This window comes from Pan paniscus, chromosome 6, assembly GCF_029289425.2.
Source record: "Pan paniscus chromosome 6, NHGRI_mPanPan1-v2.0_pri, whole genome shotgun sequence".
NCBI lineage: Eukaryota > Metazoa > Chordata > Mammalia > Primates > Hominidae > Pan > Pan paniscus.
Window position 1 is genome coordinate 7834197 of NC_073255.2, and position 25631 is coordinate 7859827.

A 25631-nucleotide genomic window follows, 5' to 3' on the forward strand; every position below is an offset into this window, starting at 1 on the left:
CAGGACTGGGAAGGATGTCACCTTGGAAGTGTCAGGGCCCAGTGCAAGAGGGTGAGAATGCTGGCTGCCCCGTGGAGCTGTGCCCGGGCTGTGCCCCGGCTGGTCTTGGCCTGGGCCCTGCCAGTGAGGTGAGCTGGGTCCTGAACTTCCAGGTTGGGGACCAGCTCCTGGAATTGCATCCTGGTGCAGGAGCAGGCATCGCGGGTCACATTCAATGAGTGCTCAGAAATACTCATGGAGGACCGGGCGCGGTGGCTCACACCTGTAATCCCAGCACTATGGGAAGTTGAGGTGAGTGGATCACTTGAGGTCAGGAGTTCCAGACCAGCCTGGCCAACATGGTGAAACCCCATCTCTACCAAAACCAGAAAAATTAGCTGGGTGTGGTGGTGGGCACCTGTAATCCCACCTACTTGGGAGGCTGAGGGGGGAGGATCACTTGAGTCCAGGAGGCAGAGGTTGCAGTGAGCCAAGTCATACCACTGCACTCCAGCATGGGAGACAGAGCGAGACTCCATCTCAATAATAACAACAACAACAAAAAAGAAATACTCACGGAGGAAGCCCTTCACCCTAAGCCCCCCAGGCTCACCTCTTGCCATGCCCCACCCAGCCAGTTGACCCCCAGCACCTTCCTTTTTCGTCTCCTCTCTGCCTCTTGCCTTTACTTGCGAGGGGCCTCTGTATGAACATCTGCCTCACTTTCTCCCAGCCATCGTTCCAAGTCCAGTTCTATTTATTTTCTTTCTTTCTTATTTTCTTACAAGACAGGGTCTTGCTCTGTTGCCCAGGCTGGAGTGCAGTGGTGCAATCATAGCTCATTGTAGCCTGGAATTCCTGAGCTCGAGTGATCCTCCCACCTCAGCCTCTTGAGTAGCTGGGACTACAGGCACATGCCACCATGCCCGCCCGCATAATCTTTTTTTTTCTTTCTTTTTTTTTTGAGACAGAGTTTTGCTCTGTTGCCCAGGCTGGAGTGCAGTGGCATGATCTCGGCTCACTGCAGCCTCTGCCTCCCAGGTTCAAGCGATTATCCTGCCTCAGCCTCCCAAGTAGCTGGGATTACAGGTGCATGCTACCACACCTGGCTAATTTTTTTGTATTTTTAGTAGAGACAGGAATTCACCATGTTGGCCAAGCTGGTGTCGAACTCCTGACCTCAAGTGATCCACCTGCCTGGGCCTCCCAAAGTGCTAGGATTACAGGCGTGAACCACCATGCCCAGTCCCGGCTAATGTTTTCGTATTTTTGTAGAGATGGGGTTTCACCATGTTGCCCAGGCTTGTCTCAAACTCCTGGCCTCAGGCGATCCTCCTGCCTCGGCCTCCCGAAGTGCTGGGATTACTGATGTGAACCACTGCACCTGAACTCTATTTCCAACTTTTATTTAATTCATGCATTCGTTCCACATCACTTACTGAACTCCTACTCTCTGCTGGGCCCTGCTGGAGGATCTATACCCAAGACCAGCCTCTGCTCTTCATGAATTTACAGCTTAGTGCTGTCCAGGGTAGGGGTACAGATGTGTGAACAGGTGGTCCTAGGATGAGCGGGGGAGGTTGTTCATGGAGGAAGTACGGGGTTTTGGGCACCAGAAGATGGTGAGCTGGCCTTTTTTTGTGGTGGGGGTGAGTGCAGTAAAACATGCTCTGAAGTCAAAATTGCTTAGAACATCAAGGCTTCTTCATATCTTGGTCACACAGCCTGGCTGTGGGTCCCTGCAATGCCCTGGGGCAGCTGACCTTCGTTTTTTTTCCTTTTTTTCTTTTTTCTTTTTTGTTGAGACGGAGTCTCACTCTTGTCGCCTAGGCTGGAGTGCAATGGTGCAATGTCGGTTCACTGCAACCTCTATCTTCCAGGTTTAACCTTCTCCTGCCTCAACCTCATGAGTAGCTGGGATTACAGGCGCCCATTACCACGCCTGGCTAATTTTTGTACTTTTAGTAGAGATGGGGTTTTACCATGTTGGCCAGGCTGGTCTCCAACTCCTGACCTCAGGTGATCTGCCCGCCTCGGCCTCCCGAAGTGCTGGGATTACAAGCGTGAGTCACCGCGCCCGGCCGGTCCGTTGGTTTTTAGTGCCCCCTCTTGATGTGGACCGATCTGTGAAAGAGGAACCAGCACTGGAGGGTCCCTCGTGGCCAATTCCACCTTGATCTGGGAAGCAACACAGGCTGCAGCTGGCCTCTTCAAAGGGGCAGGAAGTGTAAGCTGCCTGTGTTTCCGGGAGAGGGGCCCCTAGTTAGATGTGCACGGGCAAACGCTACCATGGCTGAGTTTGAAAGGAGTAGGAACTGGCCTGACATGGCAGAGGGGTGGCCCATCAGAGACAGGGAAGGAGGGTAGCAGAGTGCTCATTGTGGCTGGAATGTGTGTGTGTGTGTGCGGACACATCTGTGCATCTGTGTGGCTGGAATGTGTGTATGTGCGCGGACACATCTGTGCATCTGTGTGACTTGAGTGTGTTTGCACATGTATATGTGTGGCTGTGTGCATGCCAGAGTGAAGCACAGGTGTGTAGTCCATGGATATGTGTGTCATGGGAGTGTGCATGTATCTGTGCCTGACTCGAGTGCATTTGCACGTGCGTGTGTGTGTGCATGTGGACATATGTGACCATGTGCATGTGTGCATGCCTGTGAGCAGCACATATGTGTATATGCACGTGTGTGTGAAAGTGCATGTGTGTATCTGTGCATAACTCAAGTGCATTTGCACGTGCACATGTGTGTATGTCTGTGCATATGGGCATATGTGGTGTGTGCATGTGTTCATGCCTGTGTGCAGCACTTATGTGTATATGAACATATGTGTGAGTGTGCATGTATGTATCTGTGCATGACTGGAGTACATTTGCACGTGCACGCACATGTGTGTGAATGTGTATGTGCTTGTGGACATATGTGACCATGTGCATGTATGCATGCCTGTGTGCAGCACACAAGTCTACTTGTACATGTCTATGTGTGCCTGTGAGTGTGCATGTATCTGTGCATGACTGGAGTGCATTTGCATGTGCATATGTATGTGTGTGCATATGGGCATATGTGGTGTGTGCATGTGTTCATGCTTGTGTGTAGCACATATGTGTATATGAACATGTATGTGCGTGCATGTGTGTATCTGCATGACGAGTGCATTTGCACGTGCACGTGCATGTGTGTGAATGTGTGTGTGCATGTGGACATATGTGGCCATGTGCATGTGTGCATGCCTGTGTGTGTCTGTGAGTGTGCATGTGTGTATCTGTGCATGACAAGTGCATTTGCACAAGTGCATGTTTGCGTGCATGTGCGTGTGCGTATGTGTGTCTCTGTGTGAATGTGTGCATACATGTGGGCATATGCATGTGTGCAGCACAAGTGTGTATTTGTACATGTACACGTGAGTGTGAACATGTGTGCATGTGTGTGCATGCATGCATTCGTGTGTGTGTGTGTAGGGATAAGGTGGTAAAGCCAGCACGGGAAGCAGAGACCAGACTGTGCAGAGTGTTGGAAACCGGGCTACAGAGGGCCGATTCTGCCAGAAGGCAACAGGGAGCCCTGGACATTTCCTGTCCACATTTGCATATAGAAAGACCCCTCTGGGAACAGAGACCAGAGTGGGTTAGAGGGAACCAGAGTGGACAGGAGACCCTGGCTGTATCCAGTGGCAGGTGATGGTGGCCTGGAATTGGGGGCAGGGCGATGATGGAGAGAACAGGGCTGTGAGATGCATCCAGGCAGGAGGCTGGCCAGGGTCCTCCCCCAAGTGGCCCCCGCCCCTCAGTTTCTCTAGCTGGGCCTCTGCCCAGGCTGGCATAAGCCTGCCCTGGGTCCCCCTCGGACTCTCCCACACACGTTGATCCTGCTTCTCTTCCGAGCCCATGAGGCAGGGATGGTGTCTGAAAATTGCTTGTAGCCCTCGGGGATACAAAAGAGGCTCGAATCGATACCAGCACGCAAAAAAGAAAAATGCTTAATGGGAGGGAACCGCCTTCTATTGATCCTTATCGGGGGGCAGATGTTTGGTTCAGCCCCATTTCACAGAGGCTGCGGGTAGCAGTGGAGGCCCAGCCCCACCAGCCGGAGCCAGAAACAGCTCAGGATCCAAAGCATCTCTGAAAGAGGGTGGGAGGTGCTGCCTTGGGGCTGCGCTTGGGACAAGTCCCAGCTTCTCCTGGCCTTGCCCTCCTCTCCACCCCGAAGCCCCTCCCACAAGGCTGCCGAGGAGGTCAGAGATTGGGGAGTCCGGGCTGGCTGCCCCAGCCCGTGTGGGAGGTCAGATCCTGCATGAAGCTGGGGGTGGCGGGCAGACAGCCCACCCTCCTACCCCCAGACCAGAGGTAAACATCTGATGCCCAGACGGAGGTGCAGAAACTTCTAGATGCAGCCAGCTGCTCTGCAGTGGGGAGAAATATAGGTCTTGAAAAAAAATCCTATGGTTCCCAGAGGTAACAGCGTGGATTCCACATTTGCAGGCGTTTCTGTGCACACGCAGCCTGCGCAGTTACCATCTGAGCTTCCCACGTGGACTGCCCATACTGTTACCCTCAGCTGCCTCCTGGCGCCGGTGCCTCCTGGACATGTCGGGATCCATGGGGGCTGCTTTGCTGTTTTTCACGAGCCCAGAATTCCCTGGGTCCCATATCCAGCTGCTCTGTGGCCTATTGGTGGTCATTTGTCCTTTTTTTCTTTTCTTTTTCTTTTTTTTGAGATGGAGTTTTACTCTGTTGCCCAGGCTGGAGTGCAGTGGCGCGATCTTGGCTCATTGCAACCTCCACCTTCCAGATTCAAGCGATTCTCCTGCCTCAGCCTCCCAAATAGGTAGCTGAGGCTCGCCACCACGCCCAGCTAATTTTTGTATTTTGAGTAGGGACAGGGTTTCCCCATATTGGCCGGGCCGGTCTTGAACTTCTAACCTCAGGTGATCCGCCTATCTCGGCCTCCCAAAGTGTTGGGATTACAGGCGTGAGCCACCAGGCCCCCTTTTTTTTTTCTGATGTTGGGCTATTTTAAGCCACGCTGCAGGGGGTACCCATGGGCACCATCGGCATGTCCTGTGGGGAGTATTTCTAGGTGCGGAGTGTTAGAGTCACTCACTGGGTCCTGAGATGACCACTCCGTGCCTCAATTTGCTGATCTGTGAGATGGATTCTAGCCCTTCCTCCTTTATAGGATTAAAGGAGGGAGAGTGCGAGATGTGGGATGAGTTCTCTGATTTCCATGTCCCACCTGGGTGTGGGTGGCTCAGGGCATGGGCCCAGAACCCGGCCTCCGCACCCCAGCCTGGCCAACCAGAGGACAATGCCCAGCTTGAGAGAACAACCGGCCCTTGCTGTCAAGGCGTGAGGATTAGATGCAGAATAATGCAGTCCCCGATCAAACCTGCAGCTGTAACTCAGGCCCCAGACGCTGCCAGTGCCATAAATTTGGGCGGAAAGTGCAGCTCCAGCAGTTTGCGAACAAGAGCGGGGGAGGCCGAGTGAATTACAGCCCAGAGGAAGCAAAGGCCCCCTGCCTGGCATTGTTAGCCCCAGCCAGGGATTGATTGCTCACTGCCTTTAATGAAATTGAATTTTAATTTATATCCCAGCCCAAGGTGGGGGGCAAGGGTGTGCCCGGGCAGAGGTGGGCTCAGCCCCAGGATGGGGGCTCCTTCTGCAAGAGGGGCTTGCAGCCAAGTCCTACAGGAGAAAAAGATGGGCACCCAGGGAGCTTCTCCAGCCCAAAGTTTCGAGGTCCTGCCAGTGTGGGCTCTGGGCAGGGTGCGGCCCCCGTTTGGCCATTCCTGCCTTGCTCAGGTGCAAGCCCCTAGAGGGCTCAGCGAAGGGGAGTCCCTGTCTCTTCCTTGTGAGAACTGGGAGCTCTGCCAGGTTGCAGGGGGAAGCCTGGGGAGAGGGGGAGCGTAATCATATGTGGGGTTTGTTGGGAGCCCCCAGCTCCTTCACCTCTCCAAGGTTCCCAGATGATACATGATAACCTGCTGCACCCGATTTCCATATATCGCATGGGGCTTTTGAGGGCTTGCCAAGTGCCAGGTGAGGCTCCACGGGCACCCGTGTGGCCTTTGCCTCCTGTCTGTGTGCCCCTGCTCTGGGTGGTGGAGGAGGGGCCATACCTCGGGGGCAGGCTGGCCTGGCTGCCAATCCCAGCTGCACATTTCCTGGCCTTGGAAAACCACTTCCCGCCTCTGAGCCTCAGTTTCCACATCTGCAAACTGGAGATGAGGAGCACACCTCCGCCCAGAGCATCTGAAGGGGACAGGAAGTTTGCAGGAGCTGCGGTTCTGCAGCGGCGCATTTCCAGACCCTGTTCCGAGCTCATGGTGCAACGTGCTGGCGGCCAGCTGGGGGTGGGGGGTGATGGCCATCAGGACGCCACCCCCGTGGCCACGGCAGACCAGTGGTCTCCTTATGGCCCAGTGAGGAGGGGCCTCACAGAGGGGCTGGCAGGCATGAGGGCATCCTGGGAGCAGGGTTCCCGTGCAAGGGTTGCGCCTGCCGGTACAGGGGCTGGGAGGGCCAGGGCCTCCCTTGCGGCTGAACGGACGGGCTCAGGAGGCAGGCAGGTGGGGGCTGCAGGCCTCCCCCGACTTGCCTGGGAGCCTGGGAACAACATCTAGGACTTGTTCTCTGCCTTCCTCATTGTGGTGGCCCCAGCAGGGCCCCTGGACATGCATCTGGACCCTGTAGTGGCTTCCTCTGTGACCCTGAATGCCTGGTTTCCTCTGCAGGCCACAGGTCCCCCATTAGTAAAGTGGGGAGTTGTCCTGGCTCCTGAGGACCTGTGGATGCCTCCCTACCCTGTGCTCTCCCCATTGTGCCACCCACACGCACCCACGAGCCCCAGAATCCACATGTGGGGCCACGGCTCTCAGGGCCTTTGGGCCAGTCCTGCTCCCAGCCCTGCCAGTGTGCACCGTGGCAGGGCCTGTGGCGGGGGTGGAAGGCAGCTGCCTCCCTCAGTGACTTAGGACAGGTTGATCAGGCTGCGGCTGATGAGCGAGGCATAAATCCATTGGCTGCTGGTGGAAATTGTTTTCTGCTGGCGGATCTGTCAAGTGAAGCCATCGGTTTAGACGCAGGGTGTGTGTGTGTAGGAGAGAGACTGGGGGAAAGAGAGACTTCCACACTGACTGTGCTGGGGGCGCCTTTGGAACCCAGGAGACATCTTTAGCTCCTACCTTTCGATTTTCAGGTGGAGAGACTACTCAGGCCCAGAAAGGGACAGGCACTCGGTTGAGGTCACACAGCAAGGGAGTGGGGGAGTTGGAAGGAGGAGGATGTGGAAGACGCAGTTTGCTCCTGGGTCCTCAGAAAGGAGGCTGGGTGTCAAATTCTACCCTTAGGATTTTTAGTGAGCAGGCGGTGCCTTTGTGCATAGAAAAAGATGCCCCATCCTCTGGGTGGCCCGGCCCAGCACCAGGGCGTGTGGCCAGTGAGCAGGCACAGGCCGGGCTCAGCCCACCTGGACCCCTGACTGCATGCAAAGGGTTCCAACTGGCACCAATGTGCCATTCCTGAGCCCGCCTTAAACAAACGGATTATAAAAGGAAATTTTACAGCCATAATTTATGGGCAGCCAGCAGTGCTTGCCAAACAGATGATAACACAAAAATAAATATGTCTCCAATACATTTTATACTCTTTTCCTCCCCCCCCCCCCCCAGAGACAGGGTCTCTCCCCACGGTCCAGGCTGGAGTGTACTGGTGCAATTATAACTCACAGCAGCCTCCAGCTCCTGGGCTCAAGCGATCCTCCCACATCAGCCTCCTGAGTAGCTGAGACTACAGGCATGCACCACATGCCCCACTGATCTTTTTGTATTTTTGCAGAGATGGGGTTTCACAGGCTGGTCTGGAACTCCTGGGCTCAAGCGATCCTCCCACCTCGGCCTCCCAAAGTGCTGGGATTATGGGTGTGAGCCACCGCGCCCAGCCCTATCTTATGTTATTATAATATTTATGACATAAATATGTATATATGACATAGATGCATATATGGATATACATACTTTTTTTTTTTTTTGAGACGGAGTCTCGCTTTGTTGCCCAGGCTGGAGTGCAGTGGCGTGATGTCTGCTCACTGCAAGCTCCGCGCCCCCGGGTTCAGGCCATTCTCCTGCCTCAGCCTCCCGAGTAGCTGGGACTACAGGCGCCCGCCACTGCGCCCGGCTAATTTTTTTGTATTTTTAGTAGAGGCAGGGTTTCACCGTGTTCACCAGGATGGTCTCAATTTCCTGACCTCGTGATCCGCCTGCCTCAGCCTCCCAAAGTGCTGGGATTACAGGCATGAGCCACCGTGCCTGGCCAGATATACATACTTTATATTTGTATAATATTATCGTAAAAGGTTTGTAATCCCAGCACTTTGGGAGGTCAAGGCAGAAGGATCGCTTGAGCCCAGGAATTCATGACCAGCCTGGGCAACACAGTGAGACCCTGTCTCAAAAAAAAAAAAAAGTGCAAACCTGAAGTGCAAGCAAACGTGCTCATGAGGATTAACTGATCAAGTTGCTCTCCTGAGGTTTGGGGAAGGAATGGAGGATAGCTGAGTTTTGATGGGGACTGTGGCGGGGGGTCAGGTCTGGGCAGGTGCCATGAGGTGGGGTGCTGGTAGCAGGTGGCAGGGGATGGGATGGAACAAGGTCTGGCTGAGCACCAGGCACTGGGCTCAATGCCCTGCAAGTAGCTTCCCTGCAGTCCTGAAAAGGGGCTTGATATCCTCACTTTATTTCACCTTTGTATCTTTTTTTTGGAGACAGAGTCTCACTCTGTCACCCAGGCTGGAGTGCAGTGGCTCAATCTCTGCTCACTGCAACCTCCAACTTCTGGGCCGGAGTGATTCTCCTGCCTCAGCCTCCCGAGTGGCTGGAATTACAGGTGCCTACCACCACGCCTGACTAATTTTTGTATTTTTAGTAGAGAAGGGGTCTCACCATGTTGCCCAGGCTGGTCTGGAACTCCTGACCTCAGGTGATCCACCTCCCTTGGCCTCCCAAAGTGCTGGGATTACAGGCGTGAGCCACCGTGCCTGGCTGTATCTTCTTCTTTTAAAATAATTCAAACATACAGAACACTGCAGAGTAGCAGAATGAACCTGCCAGGTACCTGCCTTCTAGCCCTATCTGGTCCCAATATGCAGGTATTTTCTTGGTATCTTATGAAGAAACAGACCATGACAGATACTACTGAAGCCCCACTCCCCACTTGCTCCAACCCAGCCCTCTCCCCTTCTCTTTCTCCTGAAGAAGAGCCACCTTCTCAGTTGATTATCCATTTTTTCATTGCAGGAATTTATACTGTTATTGCATATGTACATAACCATAAATAATATATGCAGTATTGTTTTTCAATTTCATAGATCTGTGCCCATTTTATAGTTGGAAACCCTGCGGCCCAGGGGACTGAGCCACTTGCTCACGGGCACATGGTTGTGAGTGGTGGAGTTGGGCTCAGACCCTGGGATCCTCCCTCCGGAGTCCCTCTCACGGGGGAGTTCAGGGACCGTGGGTGGGGGTGCCCTGGAGATACATTTCTTCTCCACAAAGGCTGCCCTGGCTCAGGGATAAAGACATGTGGATTTATTGGAATGGCTTTTAGGGCCTGAGGACCTGCTGGGTGGTGCCAGGTCTCAGGGGCTCCGGGTCACATGGGGTGGGAGGGAAGAATGTGCAAGGGGCCTGCCCCTTGACTCCATGTTCTTTTGCAGAAAGGAAATCAATACCTTCCTGCTCCAGCAGGCTGGGGCACGAAGCTGTGGCCTGTGAGGTGACTGGAGCTGGGAGGCACCTTCTCTGCAGAGCAGGGAAAGGCTTAATCCTGGGAGACTTATGTCACCAAGGATGGCAGAACTCTGGGTGAGGGGAAGGGGGTCCTGGTCACCCCTCCTTGTTGCGCTGGCTGAAAAGTGGGGTAGTGGGCCTGAGAGGGAGGGTCTGCCGGGGCCTGGGTTTGCCCAGCTGGCTTTGGGCCGGTCTGGGGGGATGTGAAGAGGGTGGGGTGCAGCTGGGGGACATCTGGCAGTCATAGCCTGCAGGGAACAAGGCCACCAGGGGGGCCAGGGTGGAGAGGACAGTCGGGGTGGGGTCTCTGCATGTGCGTGGGACCACAGTGAGGGTCCGGTACCCACGTGTGCCCCACCATGGACCTGACACCCCCCACCCCACCGTGCACAGACGTGTGTGTGCACACACGTGTGTACACCTCTCCACATATACACACACACACACACACACACACACACACACACGGAGCCAAACACACACGTGCACACACAGAGCGCAGTGGAGTCCTTCCCACAGCTAGGGGGTGCTAGAAGTCTTCCCAGCAGAAATTCATTGGCTGAAACCGATGGACACACACTCACACAGAGGAAAGAAAAAGGAAGAAGGAAAAAGAAAAGAAAATCCCTCGAAAAATATAGCTGTTGATGGTAATTCAAGTCGACGACACCCGTAAATCCTGGAGGCTGATAACAATAATAGAATATGAACGGAACGGTGCCAGATTAACCGAGATATTTAATGCTTTGCCACCCAGATCAATAAGCCGCACTGAGATTTTTCCCGACATTCGGACCCCGAGCTGGTCCCTGCTGTAGGTTTGTGGGTGTCGTGTTCACCTCCGTCCCAACTCCTTCTTCTTTTTTTTTTTTTTTTGAGACAGAGTCTCACTCTGTCACCCAGGCTGGAGTGCAGTGGCACCATCTCGGCTCACTGCAACCTCCACCTCCTGGGTTCAAGTGATTCTCGTGTCTCAGCCTCCCGAGTAGCTGGGACTGCACGCACGCACCACCACGCCCAGCTAATTATAGGCACACGCCCCTGGGCCCAGCTGATTTTTGTATTTTTAGTAGAGACAGGGTTTCACCATGTTGGCCAGGCTGGTCTCAAACTCCTGACCACAAGTGATTTGCCCACCTCAGCCTCCCAAGACCGAGGGGTTACAGGTGTGAGCCACTGCGCCCGGCCTCCAAACCCCTCTTCCAACTTCTCTGTGCAGCACTAGGAGCTGCCTAGGGGTGGGGGGTGAGAAATCACATTTCTGACGGCGATGCCTCTGGGTCTTAGCTGACCGTTCTGTTCTTCAACGGTGACCCGAATTGCAGCAGGGAATTGGGCCTGCCAAGGTCTCTTTCTGCTGGGCCAGGAGCCCCATTGGGATCCCAGCCATGGCTGGGCTGCTGCCACCTCCCCTGCTTGGGGTCTGCTGCTCAGTCCCAGGAGGGACAACCGCAGCAAAGGGACCCCAGCCTGTACCCCCAACCCTTGTGCATGGGGAGCCCGGACCAGCAGCAGCTGCCTTCAGATGGCTCCTGTTTGCAGTGTAGCTTCCCTCATTCTCATTCACGGCCAATGGCAAATGTGCGTGTCTGTGTAGTTGGTAATTTTATGCTGTCGGGGTCTCCAAGGACAGGGAAAGATGGGCTTTTAAATTTTAACTTTTAAAAATTATTTTAGGCCAGGTGCAGTGGCTCATGCCTGTAATCATTGCACTTTGGGAGGCTGAGGCAGGTGGATCACCTGGGGTCAGGAGTTCCAGACCAGCCTGGCCTAAATGGTGAAACCCCGTCTCTACTAAAAATACAAAAAATTAGCTGGGCGTGGTGATGCACACCTATAATCCCAGCTACTTGGGAGGCTGAGACAGAAGAATCGCTTAAACCTGCAAGGTGGAGGTTGCAGTGAGCCGAGATTGCACCATTGCACTCCAGCCTGGGCGACAGAAAGACTCATCTGAAAAAAAAATTTTAGGTTCAGGGCACACACGTCCAGGTTTGTGACTTGGGTATATTGTGTAATGCTGAGGTTTGGGCTCCTACTGAACCCATCACCCAAACAGTGAACCCAGTAGTAGGTACTTTTTCAACCCTTCCCCCACTCCCTTCCTCCCAGCTTTGGAATCACAGTGTCTATTGTTTCCATCTTTTTTTTTTTAATTATTATTTTTAAGATGGAGTCTCGCTCTGTCGTCCAGGCTGGAGTGCAGTGGCGCCATCTCGGCTCACTGCAACCTCCGCCTTCCGGGTTCATGCCATTCTCCTGCCTCAGCCTCCCGAGTAGCTGGGACTACAGGCGCCCTCCACCATGCCTGGCTAAATTTTTGTATTTTTAGTAGAGACAGGGTTTCACCATGTTAGCCAGGATGGTTTGAATCTCCTGACCTTGTGATCCTCCCGCCTCAGCCTCCCAAAGTGCTGGGATTACAGTATTGTTTCTATCTTTACGTCTGTGTGTACCCACTGTTTAGCTCCCACATATAAGTGAGAACATTAAGTATTTGCTTTTTTGTTTTTGCATTAATTCACTTAGGATAATGACCTCCAGCTGCATCCATGTTGCTGCAAAGGACACGATATCATTTGTTTTGATGGCTGCATAGTATTCCATGGTGTATATGCACCACATTTTCTTCATCCCCTCCACTATTGATGGACGCTTAGTTTGACTCCATGTCTTAGCTATTGTGAATAGTGCTGCAATAAACATACCATTGCAGGTGTTTTTTCGATTGAATGATTTATTTTCCCTTGGGTAGACACCCAGTAGTGGGACTGCTATATTGAATTGTAGATCTATTATTATTATTATTTTGTGTGTGTGTATTTTTAGTAGAGACGGGGTTTTGCCACGTTGACCAGGCTGGTCTCGAACTCCTGACCTCAGGTGAACCACCGGCCTCGGCCTCCCAAAGTGCTGGGATTACAGGCGTGAACCAGCGCACCTGGCCAATCTATTTTTGGTTCCTTGAGAAATCCCCAAACTGTTTTCCACAGGGGCTGAATTAATTTACATTCCCCCAGCAGTGTGTAAGCATTCCTTCTTCTCTGCAGCCTTGCCCGCATCTGTATTTTGACTTTTTAGTAATGGCCATTCTGACTAGTGTGAGATGCTCTCTCATGGCAGTTTTGATTTGCATTTTTCTGATGATTCGTGACGTTGAGCGTTTTCTCATATGTTTGTTGGCTGCTTGTACGTTTTCTTTGGAGAAGTGTCTGTTCATTTCCTTTGCTCACTTTTTAATGGAGTTTTTTTTTTTTTTTTTTTTCCCAAGAGAGTCTTGCTCTGTCGCCCAGGCTGGAGTGCAGTGGTGCACTCTTGGCTCACTGCAACCTCCACCTTCTGGGTTCAAATGATTCTCCTGCCTCAGCTTCCCAAGTAGCTGGGATTACAGGCACCCGCCACCACGCCTGGCTAATTTTTAGTAGAGATAGGGTTTTGCTGTGTTGGCCAGGCTGGTCTTGAACTTCTCCTGGTCTGAAGCAATCTACCCACCTCGGCCTCCCAAGTGCTGGGATTACAGGCGTGAGCCACCGCACCTGGCCTTGTGTTTTTTTCTTGTTGATTTAAGTTCCTTATAGATCCTGGATGTTAGTCCTTTGTCGGATGCATAGCTTGCAAATACTTTCTCCAGATGGGCTCGTTTTGGAGGTGACTTCTGGGCCAGACCTCCCAGGCTCCAGTTTTGTTTCAGGGTCTGTTCCTCACTGCTTTGAGCTCTGTAGCAGCCTGTATCTGGCCATTCTCAAGGTCAGGGCTACTTGTGAGATGGCTGGAGGGGACGCTGCCATGGAGCCCTCAGCTTTTTGTGCAGAGCATGTCCATGGTGGGCCCCGGCTGCTCAGGGCTTTTCCCCACACCAGATCTTGGTCCTGTTGTCTATGGTGGAGGCAGGGCTGGGCTTTCTGGCCTGTCTGCCCATCCAGGACCCTGTCTCTGCAGCATTCCTTGATCAAGCACTTCCTACACGCTCCAGGCTCTGTGGATGCAGGAGATTCAGGAGCGGGTTCTGACGGATTGGGGAGCAGCTAAGCCAACCTTGCCGGCAGACACCAGTGATGAGGTGGACGGAGCAGCCGGTGGTGGTCAGCACTGAGACCCAGGAGGAGAAGAACAGTGCTTCACACCTGGACATAGGTTTGCAGTTTTGAGAACACATCCATTCTTTCAACAACACTTATTAGGCACCAACTGGGTACCAGGCATGTGCATAGCAGTGCCTAGGAAGACAGGGTCCCTGCTCTTTGACATTTAAATTCTGGTAGGAGTTCCCTGTGGCTGCTATAAGGAATCACTGAAAACCAGGTGGCTTAAAACAACAGAAGTGTACTCCCTCACAGTTTCAGAGCCAGGAGTCTGAGGTCAAGGTGTCTGCAGGACCTCCTTCCCTAAAAAGGCTCTGTGGAGGGTCCTTCCTGCCTCTTCCAGTCTCTGGCGGCTCCTGGAGTTGCTTGGCTCATGGCTGCGTCACTCTAGCCTCTACCTCCCTCTTCAGCCTTCTGGCCTTCTCTGTGTCTCTGCATCCAAATCTCTCTTCTCTTTTTTTTTTCTTTTTGAGACAGGGTCTTGCTCTATTGCCCAGGTTGGAGTGCAGTGGTGCAATAACAGCTCACTGAAGTCTCCAGCTCCTGGGCTTAAGTGATCCTCCTGCCTCAGCCTCCCGAGTAGCTGGGATCACAGGTGTGCACCACCATGCCCAGCTAATTTTTGTATTTTTTTGTAGAGATGGGGTCCTGCTATGTTGCCCAGGCTGGTCTTGAACTCCTGGCCTCAAGTTATCCTCCTGCTTCGGCCTCCCAAAGTGTTGGGATTACAGGCGTGAGCCACCGTGCCCCGCCTCCCTCCTCTTTATGTGGACACCATCACTGGATTTGGGGACCCACCCTAATCCTGTATGACATCTTAACCTGATTACATTGGTAAAGACCCTATTTCCGGATAAGGCTACAGTCACGGGCACTGCAGACTTGGGCACATCTTTCAGGGGGAGGTAGTCCAGTCAGTCCAAGAAAACCATGCAGCAGCTGAGAAGGGAGAAAATGCGGAGGCCGAGGCAGGCCTGAGCCCCATACCAGGGGACGGGGGGAGGGGAGTGGGGCTTGGGAGACGGGTGGGCAGGGGAGGGGGCAGCAGAGGGAACGCCGCCACAAAGGCCTTGCACAGAAATAGTTTTGGGGACCAACAGGGGGCCATTGTGGCTGAATATAGCCAGTAGGAGGAAGAAGGTTCTGGAAGGGGCCAGGCCATGTAAGCAGGGCAGATTGTTCTCATTTAATTCCAGCAGCAGAGGATCAGGTGCTATGGCTCTCACCTGTTATCCCAGCATTTTGGGACACTCAGGTGAGAGGGTTGCCCTGGCTTAGGAGTTCAAGACCAGCCTGGGCAACATAGCGAGACCTCCTCTCTACTAAAAAATAAAAAATAAAAAAATAAATAATAGTAATTCCAGGCTGGGCGTGGTGGCTCACGCCTGTAATCCCAGCACTGTGGGAGGCTGAGGTGCATAGATCACTTGAGGTCAGGAGTTCGAGACCTGCCTGGCCAACATGGTGAAATCCTGTCTCTACTAAAAAAAAAATATACAAAAATTATCTGGGCGTGGTGGTGCAAGCCTGTAATCCCAGCTACTCGGGAGGCTGAGGCACGGGAATCGCTTGAACTTGGGAGGTGGAGGTGCAGTGAGCCGAGATGACGCCAGTGCGCACCAATCTGGGTGACAGAGCAAGACTCCATCTCAAAAAAAAAAAAAAAAAAAAAATTAGTAATTCTCGTAGCTTCCAATGGGAAGGTCTCAGTCATCACAGTGACACTCCAATTTGTGTTCCAGAAAGATCCCTGCATCAGGGCACTCTTCATTCGAATCCATGGATAGAGAATTCAGGGAGTCTGTGAATGTTGAATGGAAAAAAAAAATGACATCTTTATTTTCCCCACCCCCTAATGGAAAGTGAGCATTTCCTTGCCTTATGGATGAATGGAAGAAAAAAATCCACAAAACTGCAGAGGCATGACGCAGCGCCTGGGACACGTTCACCAGTACAAACACGGGGGTCTTCCCATCCCACTGCAGCTGCCGCAGGTAGCGTGAAACACCAAGCATGCTTGTCACAACTCCAGAATAATGACAGCTGTTGGCCCCACCGCCAGAGCTTGTTATTCAATCCTGTGATTTAATACATTCACTCACCACACACACACAAAAGCACGCAAATTACCGGATTACCCATTTGCTCTTTAAATATTTTGATAAGAAAGTTGGCTTCCTTTGCGATCCTGTGTGTTTTATTTCATGCATTTGAAAATGTTATTTTGAGAAGGGAGTCTCTGGGCTTTCAGAGGCTCAGGGGAGTTCATGGTTCAGATGGAGCAGAGGGTGGGGCTGGAGAGAAGCAGGGGATTTGAGGTGTCTGTTGGGGTTCAGCTGGGAACCGGGGATGAGGCTTGGGCTTTAAGCCTGAGTGACTGGTGGGTGGGGATGCCATTGGTGGAGGGGGAAGAGGAACAGGTTTCCTCTTTCCAGGGAGAAAGTGTTGGGTTTATTTTTAAAATTAATTTATTTTTTTGAAATGGAGTCTCCCTCTGTAGCCCAGGCTGGAGTGCAGTGGCACGATCTCGGCTCACTGCAATCTCTGCCTTCTGGGTTCAAGTGATTCTTCTGCCTCAGCCTCCCAGAGTAGCTGGGATTACAGGCACCTGCCACCATGCCCGGCTGATTTTTTTTTTTTTTTTTGTATTTTTAGTAGAGATGGGGTTTCACCATGTTGGCCAAGCTAGTCTCAAACTCCTGACCTCAGGTGATCCGCCTGTCTTGGCCTCCCAAAGTGCTGGGATTACAGATGTGAGTCACCGTACCCGGCGGTTTGTTTGGATTTGGACACTGAATTTGGGGAAATCCAAGCAGAGATGCCAAGAGGACCTGGCTCTACTAGGCTGGCCATTTAACAGCTGGGCTGGAGGTGCCTATGTGGGGGTCCCCTTGCATGTGGGGGGTCCCCTTGCACGGGCTCACTGGGTCCTCACAGTGACTTCCTGTGGCTCGTCACCCAGCCTTTCTAGTGTGACGTTACCTCCCTGGGCTTACAGAAAGCTGTAAGAAAGCTTACAGAAAGCTCAGATGTGGCCATTTCCAACCCTGGGGCTCCACGTCATCCCACAATATGGGCATGTCCCAGCCAACAGACACCCTAGGACTCCTCACTGTGAAATCACATGGGATGGCACATCTGGGGGCCCGGCTACTCCATCACCAAGACCCCAGGCCAGGCGTGGTGGCTCATGCCTGTCATCTCAGCACTTTGGTAGGCTGAGGTGGAGGATTGATTGAGCCCAGGAGTTTGAGACCAGCTTGGGCAACATAATGAGACCCTATTTCTTAAAAAAAAAAAAAAAAGAAAAGAAAATTAGCTAGGTGTGGTGGTGCATGTGCGTGGTCCCAGCTACTCCGGAGGCTGAGGCAGGAGAATGAGCTCAGGAGGTCGAGGCTGCAGTGAGCTGTGATCATACCACTGCACTCCAGCCTGCGTAACAGAGCAAGAACTTCTCTCAAAAAGAAAAAGGAAAAAGAAAAAAACAAGACACCTAATGTCCACCTGGGCCTTGGCTGGTAACAGCCAAGCAGCTAGTGGTCTAAAAGCCTCTGTGTGTGTGTTTCTTTCTGTTTCTCTTTTTCTCTCTGTTCTGTTTCCCCTCTTCCTGTTTCTGTCTCTCCTTCCCTCCTTCCCTACCTCCTTCCCTGCCTCCTTCTCCTTCTCTCTCCCTTCCTTGGTCCTTCCTCTCTGTGTCTCCTTCTTCATCCCTTCCTCCCTCCCTCCTCCTCTTCCTCTTCTTTCTCTCTGCCTCCCTGTCTCGCACACACACAGAAGCAAATGCAATTTCACAGCCTCATACCTGCGTCGTATCCCACCCATCATACAAGCTAGGGGGGCACACAGCGTCAGTCAAAACAACATCAGAACTGAATGTGACATGTAATAAGGAAGGAAGACAATCCTGTATCAGAGACTCATTTCCAGTCACCCCAAGCCGCGTGGAAACTTTCAATACGATTTTTAGCCAAGCACCTGGGGTTTCAAAGCAGACTGTGCTGAGAGGAGAGGGTGTGAGCCTTTGGCCCCCTGTTCACAAACAGCTAATTTTAGTAGCCAAACAAACCAGAAAGCCCCCAATCCTTTCTCCTCTCTCTCCTCCACGCCCCCTCCTCACCCACCTGCTTCCCGGCGCAGCTGCAGCTCCTGCCCACAGCGTGAGCCCCAGCTTCCTGCCAAGGGCCCCGGCTGTCTTGCCTTGGGGCTGCCAGGGAAGGACGATACCGAGGAGTTCAGGGACCCGGGTTGGGGTGCTCCTGTGCAGAGGAACTTGTTGGCACCAGGGGCCTTGTTGACCCCAGGGGCAGTGCAGGAAGTGGGCCAGGCTGGGGACCCTCAGTCAGGACCAACCTCTCCATACCTGGGTCTGCAGGGAGGAGGGGCCAGGGCTCTGAGCTGAGCCCCCACATATGTACCAGCATTGGTGGCCCACCCTTCTCATTCTTTTTTTTTTTAATTTTAATTTTAGTTTTTTTTTTTAATTAAAAACTTTTTTTTTTTTTTTTTTTTTTGAGAGAGAGTCTCACTTCCTCACCCAGGCTGGAGTACAGTGGCGAGATCTGGACTCACCGCAACCTCTGCCTCCCGGGTTCAAGCAAGTCTCCTGCCTTAGCTTCCTGAGTAGCTGGGACTACAGGCACACACCACCACGCCCAGCTAATTTTTTGTATTTTTAGTAGAGATGGGGTTTCACTATGTTGGCCAGGCTGGTCTCAAACTCCCAACCTCAGGTATCTTCCCGCCTCCACCTCCCAGAGTGCTGGGATTACAGGCGTGAGCCACTGCGTCCGGCCCCCACCCCTCTCACTTTTCAGCACTGCCTCCTGAGCACCTGGGAACTCCAGTCTTCCTGAATTTTGTCTGACCTTGACCTCTGTCCTTGGACCTGATGCACACCTCAGTGAAGCTTGTACCAAGTAAGCCCTGAGGCGGCCGTGAGAAGCCCTCGAAAGTTCCCCTGTTCATTATTATAGTTACTTTTAGAGACAGGGTCTCACTCTGTGGCTCAGGCTGGATTGTACCATCACGGATTACTGTAGCCTTCAACTCCTGGGCTCAAGTGATCCTCCCACCTCAGCCTCCTGAGTAGCAAGGACTAAAGTGTGTGTCACCACGCTGGCCAATTAAATTTTTTTTTTGCAAAGACAAGGTCTCACTATGTTGCCCCGGCTGATCTTGAACACCTGGCTTCAAGTGATCCTCCCACCTTGGCCTCCCAAAGTGCTGGGATGACAGGTGTGAGCCACCGTGCCCAGCTGGAGGTTTCTGTCTTCAAATCTCAGCTCTGTTCCCAGATGTGAGACCCCCCTGAGCCTCAGTTTCCCCATCTGTAAAGTAGGAATGATGGTCACCAGGGGAGCAGGTCTGTGCTGGGTTTGTAAACACCAGGTGTAAATGGGCAGGTGCATGGTAGGTACCCTTGTCTGCTGGAGGGGACCGTTCTCTTCGCCTAGTTTGGAGGTCACCTTCAAGGTTAGAAGACCCAGAGGCCTCAAGCAAAAGGAGCTGCAAGCCCCACTCCGCTCGCCCAAAGCGGGCGCTCAGAGGCATGTGTGCGGCAGTGACGATAATGGGATGTGATGGCAGATCAATGGGAACACAGGCAGCTGCCTGGGCAGGGCTGTGGCTATCCCAGCCCTGGGGTTGCTGCTCTAGTTCATAAACAGAGATCTGATAACAAGAGGCCAGGCCAGGTGCTGGGGCAGGAGGGGAGCTGCCGATGGCAAAGGGACTCAAGCACGTGGGGAGGGGAAGCCCTTTGAACTCTTAGGTGAAGCATTGCTAGACCCAGCTCCCCAGAGGCCCCCCACCATGAGCTGGCCATGGGCAAAAGAGACGTCTGCTTTCAGTTTCTGATTATTACTATTATTTTTTGTTTTTGAGAGGGAGTTTCGCTCTTGTTACCCAGGCTGGAGTGCAATGGCGCGATCTCGGCTCCCTGCAACCTCTGCCTCCCGGGTTCAAGTGATTCTCCTGCCTCAGCCTCCCTAGTAGCTGGGATTACAGGCGCTCGCCACCACGCCCAGCTAATGTTTGTATTTTTAGTAGAGACAGGGTTTCAGGTTTCACCATGTTGGCCAGGTTGGTCTCAAACTCCTGACCTCAGGTGATCCACCTGCCTCGGCCTCCCAAAGTGCTGGATTACAGGCGTGAGCCACTGCACCCTGCCAGTTATTTTTAACACACAAAAATTCAATGAAATCCGTGGATCGGGAGAAAAGGTAGGTATGACCTGAGGAAGGGTTGCCCAGGGAACCGTCCACTTGCCCTCTTGGCCCCTCCTCTCTCTCTGAATTGCGTCTCCAACCTGCCAGAATGTCCCTATGAGCCCTCTGGTGTTTTTCTTGAAGTTTATTTTATTTTCCTCCTCAGCATACTGGTCGGTGAAGGCCTGGGGGAATGAAATGTGTCTTGAGAAAAGCCTGGGTCACTGAGTAGGGTGGGCCACGTGGGATCTCGGGAGTGGGTGTCCCTGGTGTGCCCCCTACTGGTGACCTCTTCCCTGAGGACGGCCAGTCCCCACAACCCCGCTGAATGCACAGGCCTGGGCAGCCACCTTCCCACCATGTGACCCTGCCTGGTCCCGCAGTGAGTCGAGCCGGAAGCCTGCTGGTCCAGTCAGATTCCTCCTGCAGCACTGGGCTGGAAGCCATATGGATATGGGGGCTGAGTATAAAAACGGTCACTGGAAGCAGACTCAGAGAGAAGGAGAGAGAGGATCCCGTTGTGCGAAAGGCAGAGATGAGAAGAACCAGGTGTCCCCTGTCTGGGAGAAAGTTGTAGACAGACGTGCTAGGAAAGGTTCCCCGCTGGCCCGGTGCAGTGGCTCATGCCTGTAACCCTAGCACTTTGGGAGGCCGAGGCAGGCGGATTGCCTGAGCTCAGGAGTTCAAGGCCAGCATGGGCAACATGGTGAAACCCCGTCTCTACTAAAATACAAAAAATTAGCTGGGCGTGGCAGCGTGCACCTGTAGTCTCAGCTACTCAGGAGGCTGAGGTAGGAGAATGGTGTGAACCCGGGAGGTGGAGGTTGCAGTGAGCCGAGATCGCACCATTGTACTCCAGCCTGGGTGACAGAGTGAGACTCTGTCTCCATAAAAAAAAAAAAAAAAAAAAGTTCCTTGCTCTCTGGGGAAAAATCCTGATTCATGGCTTTTGCCACCTCCCTGGTATAAACACCTCCATCATGCCAATATCAAGCTGCCCCTGTAAAGTCACTGAATAGGGACTTGGGAAGAGGTATCCACAATCGGCTCTTGCTGGTCTGGGCTGGGTGTGGCCTCGGTTTCTGATAGTTTCACTGTCTTCATGGGGCCTGGAGGCTGTCCACCTTCTGGCCATGAATCTTGTCCGCACCTCCAAAGGTGTGACCCAAGGGCAGTCTCTCAGAAGTGTCTGAAGCCAAGAAACACAGCCCAGCAACCAAGTAAAGGAACTCGAAGACTTTTGCTTCTTGGCCAGGCATGGTGGCTCATACCCAAAGTACTGGGTGGTAATCCCAGCACTTTGGGAGGCCGAGGCAGGAGGATCATTTGAGGCCAGGAGTTTGAGACCAGCCTGGCAGCATAGTGAGAATCTGTCTGCATAAAATATTTTTTAAACATTAGTCAGGTGTGGTGGCATGTGCCTGTAGTCCCAGCTACTCTGGAGACTGCTTGAGCCCAGGAGTTGGAGGCTGCAGTGAGCCATGATTATGCCATTGCACTCCAGCCTGGGTGACAGAGTAAGACCCTGTCTCTAAAAAAAAAAAAAAAAAAAAAAAATAAGGAGAAGCCCTACCTGAGGAGGAGGCCCTCCATTTTTGCTTTGGGCACCAGCATGTGAGGATGTGATATCTGGATTGGTGGCAGCTATTTTGTGATAATGAGGCAACCTACCTGACAAAACCAACAGTTTTCTTGAACAATCAGTTCTGGCCAGAAAGAGCCTGCTTCCTGCATGACACCAAGCGATTGAGGCTGAGTTCCAGCTGTCCCTTTTAACTCCAATTTGCCACAGTCCCCGCCTGTCCCTATTGCATTACTCTGGTCCACTTCACTCATTTACATTCTTGCTGGCACCTGGGCAACTCCAGTGGCAATGTAATAACTTGTTTAATTGCGTGCCTATCCCAACAAGCTGTCAGCACCTTGAGAATAGGGACTGGGGCTGATAAATCTCTGGGCTCTTGGACCCATCCCTGTGGTTCCAGGGACATGGCAGGAACTCAGTGACTGTCCAAGGCAGGGCAGGCCCATAGAAGTATCTGCAATGATGGAAATGTTCTCTAATCTGCTCTGCCCCATACCGTAGCCACTAGCCCCATGAGGCTCTTCAACATTTGAAATGTGGCTCATGTGACAGAGGAATTGGATTTTTATTGACTTGTAATTAAAACCCAAATCCCAAATTCCTCGGGGAGGTGGAGTTGAGGTTTGGCAACCCTGTGATTAAACCCCTTTCTCTGCTGCAAGCTGATGTATTGACGTATTGACCTGCTATGTCCAATGGGCAACAAACCCATTAGGGTCACAGAGCCAGGGAGGCAGACGATGGGGCTTGGAGCGGTAACTGCTCTTCAACTGGTAAGGAAGAATCCAGTATTTTTCCCAATGGATCAGCTCTGCCAAGGCCATGACTAGCTGAATCCCTGACTGGTCCCTGACCACTCTTTCCAGGCTTCGTACCTCAGCTTCGCTTTTCCTCTACCCACAGTCTACGAGGACACACTCAGTGAGATCCAACTCATCCTTCAGGCCTCACCTCTGACCCTCCCGCTTTGAGCCCCTGGCGGAATTGATCGTTCCTCTCCTACCCTTTCACCAGAACCCCTTCCCGTGGGGCATGTTCACCCTGAGGATGCCCTGAAATTGGTCGGTGAGTGAATGTTAGAACAAGTGAAGGAAAGTTGGTGGGGGCCCTGCAGGGTGCCCCTCCTGACGGCCTTCCTCCTCCTGCAGCCAGAGGGAAAGGAAAGATTCGCTTTTGCTCATGCTTTTTTCTTTTTTCTTTTTTTTTTGAGATGGAGTCTCGCTCTGTCACCCAGGCTGGAGTGCAGTGGCGCAGTCTCGGCTCACTGCAAGCTCCGCCTCCCGGGTTCACGCCATTCTCCTGCGTCAGCCTCCCAAGTACCTGGGACTACAGGCGCCAGCCACCATGCCCGGCCAATTTTTTGTATGTTTTAGTAGAGATGGGGTTTCAACGTGTTAGCTAGGATGGTCGCGATCTCCTGACCTCATGATCCGCCCACCTTGGCCTCCCAAAGTGCTGGAATTACGGGCGTGAGCCACCGCGCCCAGCCCACGCTTTTTCTTTTTTTTAAAAACAATGGTGCAAAAGTACATACGACCTAAACTTCACCATTTTAACGATTTTAAAATGTACAACTCAGTACATTCACAATGCCGTGCAATCAGCATCACTGTCTAGTTCCAAACAGTTTCATCACCCTAAAAAGAGACCCTGCACTTATGAAGCAGTCACTCCCATTCCTCTCTCCCTGATGCCTGGTAACTGCTAATCTTTTTTTTTTTTTTTTTTTTTTGCCTCTAGGGATTTGCCCATTCTGGACATTTCATATAAATGGAATCCTACAATATTTGTCTTTTTGTGGCTGGCTTGTTTCACTGAGCATAGTGTTTTCAAGGTTCATCTAGGTTGCCATGCGTATCAGCATTTCGTTCCCTTTTTTTTTTTTTGAGACAGGGTCTCACTTGGCCGCTCAGGCTGGAGTGCAGTGACACAATTAAAGCTCACTGCAGCCTCGAGCTCCCGGGCTCAAGCGATCCTCCTGCCTCAGCCTCCCAGGTAGCTGGAACTATAGGTGTGCATCCCCAAACCCAGCTAGATTTTTTTTGTTTTTTATTATTTTTATTTTTTTTGAGACGGAGTCTTGTTCTATCACCCAGGCTGGAGAGCAATGGCACGATCTCGGCTCACTGCAACCTCCGCCTCCTAGGTTCAAGCCATTCTCCTGCCTCAGCCTCCTGAGTAGCTAGGATTACAGGCACATGCCATCACACCGAGCTAATTTTTGTATTTTTAGTGGAGACAGGGTTTCACCATATTGGCCAGGTTGGTTTCAAACTCCTGACCTCAGGTGGTCTGCCTGCCTCAGCCTCCCAAAGTAAGTGCTGGGATTACACGCATGAGCCACCATGCCCAGCCTGTTTTTTTTTGTTTGTTTTGTTTTTTGAGATGGAGTCTCACTCTGTTGCCCAGGCTGGAGTGCAGTGGTGCAATCTCGACTCACTGCAGGCTCCGCCTCCTGGGTTCACGCCATTCTCCTGCCTCAGCCTCCAGAGTAGCTGGGACTACAGGCGCCTGCCACCACGCCCAGCTAATTTTTTGTATTTTTAGTAGAGATGGGGTTTCACCGTGTTGGCCAGGATGGTCTCGATATCCTGACCTTGTGATCCACCCGCCTCAGCCTCCCAAAGTGCTGGGATTACAGGCGTGAGCCACCGTGTCCGGCCCTGTTTCTTATTTTTAGTAAAGATGGGGTCTTGTTATCTTACCCAGGCTGGTCTCGAATGCCTGGGCTCAAGCCATCTCCCATCTTGGCTTCCCAAAGTGTTGGGCTTACAGGCATGAGCCACCATGCCCAGCCTCATTCCTTTTCATGGCTGAGCAATATTCCATTGTGTGGATGGACTATATTTTGCGTATCCATTCACCACTTGATGGACACTTGGCTGGCTTCCACCTTCTGGCTGTTGTGAACAGTGCCGCTGTGAATGTGTGTGTACAGTTGCCTGTACAGATGGAGAGGAGAGGGGAGAGACAATGCCCATGTTACCTGGGTTTCTGACTGAGTGACTGAGTTAAGGGTGGGCTGGGGAGGAGAGGGGCAGGTTTGGGAGTAACAAGGTGAGTGGGTTTTAGGCCTGTGTGGACTGGATTAGTGTCCCTCACAGGATGGGGGGCGGGGATCAGTCTGTATCTTGTAGAGGTGGTGGGGTCCCAGCACCAAGCGTCTCCCCAGACTCTCCCGGGGAAGAACCACCGTGGTTCACAAACCACACGCGCTACTCTGCAGTAAAGAACAGCGGCCCTGGGACCAGGTTCCCAGAGCTTAGGGTGTAACCGAGACAGGTGAGTCCACCATCCACACTGACCCCTGCCCCTATGGTTGGACAGGCCGAAATGGAAACGTCCCAGGCCAGGGCCGCCAGCCTGCTGTGGCCATCATGAAGCCCCGTCTGTGTGCGTGCACCCTCCGGGGAGGGCCGTGGGGCTCCCTCCAAGGAAATCAGTGCGTGGCCCCTCTTGGGGGACTATCTTGCAGAGAAGAACTGTTCAAAATGATGCTCAACAGTGATTCCCTGGAAATGACGGCTGTCTACCAACAAGGACTGGTGACGGAAGGACAGGCCAGCACCGGCAGAGCGCCACATGGCTGTCAAAAGGAATGCAAGAGGCCGTGCGGTGGCTCACTCCTGGAATCCCAGCACTTTGGGAGTCCGAGATGGGACCATCTCTTGAGGTCAGGAGTTCCAGGCCAGCCTGGGCAATGTTGTGAGACCTCGTCTCTACAAAGAATGTTTAAAAATTAGCTGAGCATGGTGATGCATGCCTGTAGTCCCAGCTACTAGGGAGGATGAGGCTGGAGGATTGAGCCCAGAAGGTCGAGGCTGTAAGTGGGCCATGTTCATACCACTGCACTCCAGCCTGGATGCTAGCTCAAGAGATATGCCTACCTTGGCCTTCCAAACTGCTGGGATTCCAGGTGTGAAACCCCACACCCAGCCTGTGATGGCTTTTGAGAACAGCATGGTGGCATGATGCCAGGGCTCAAAGACA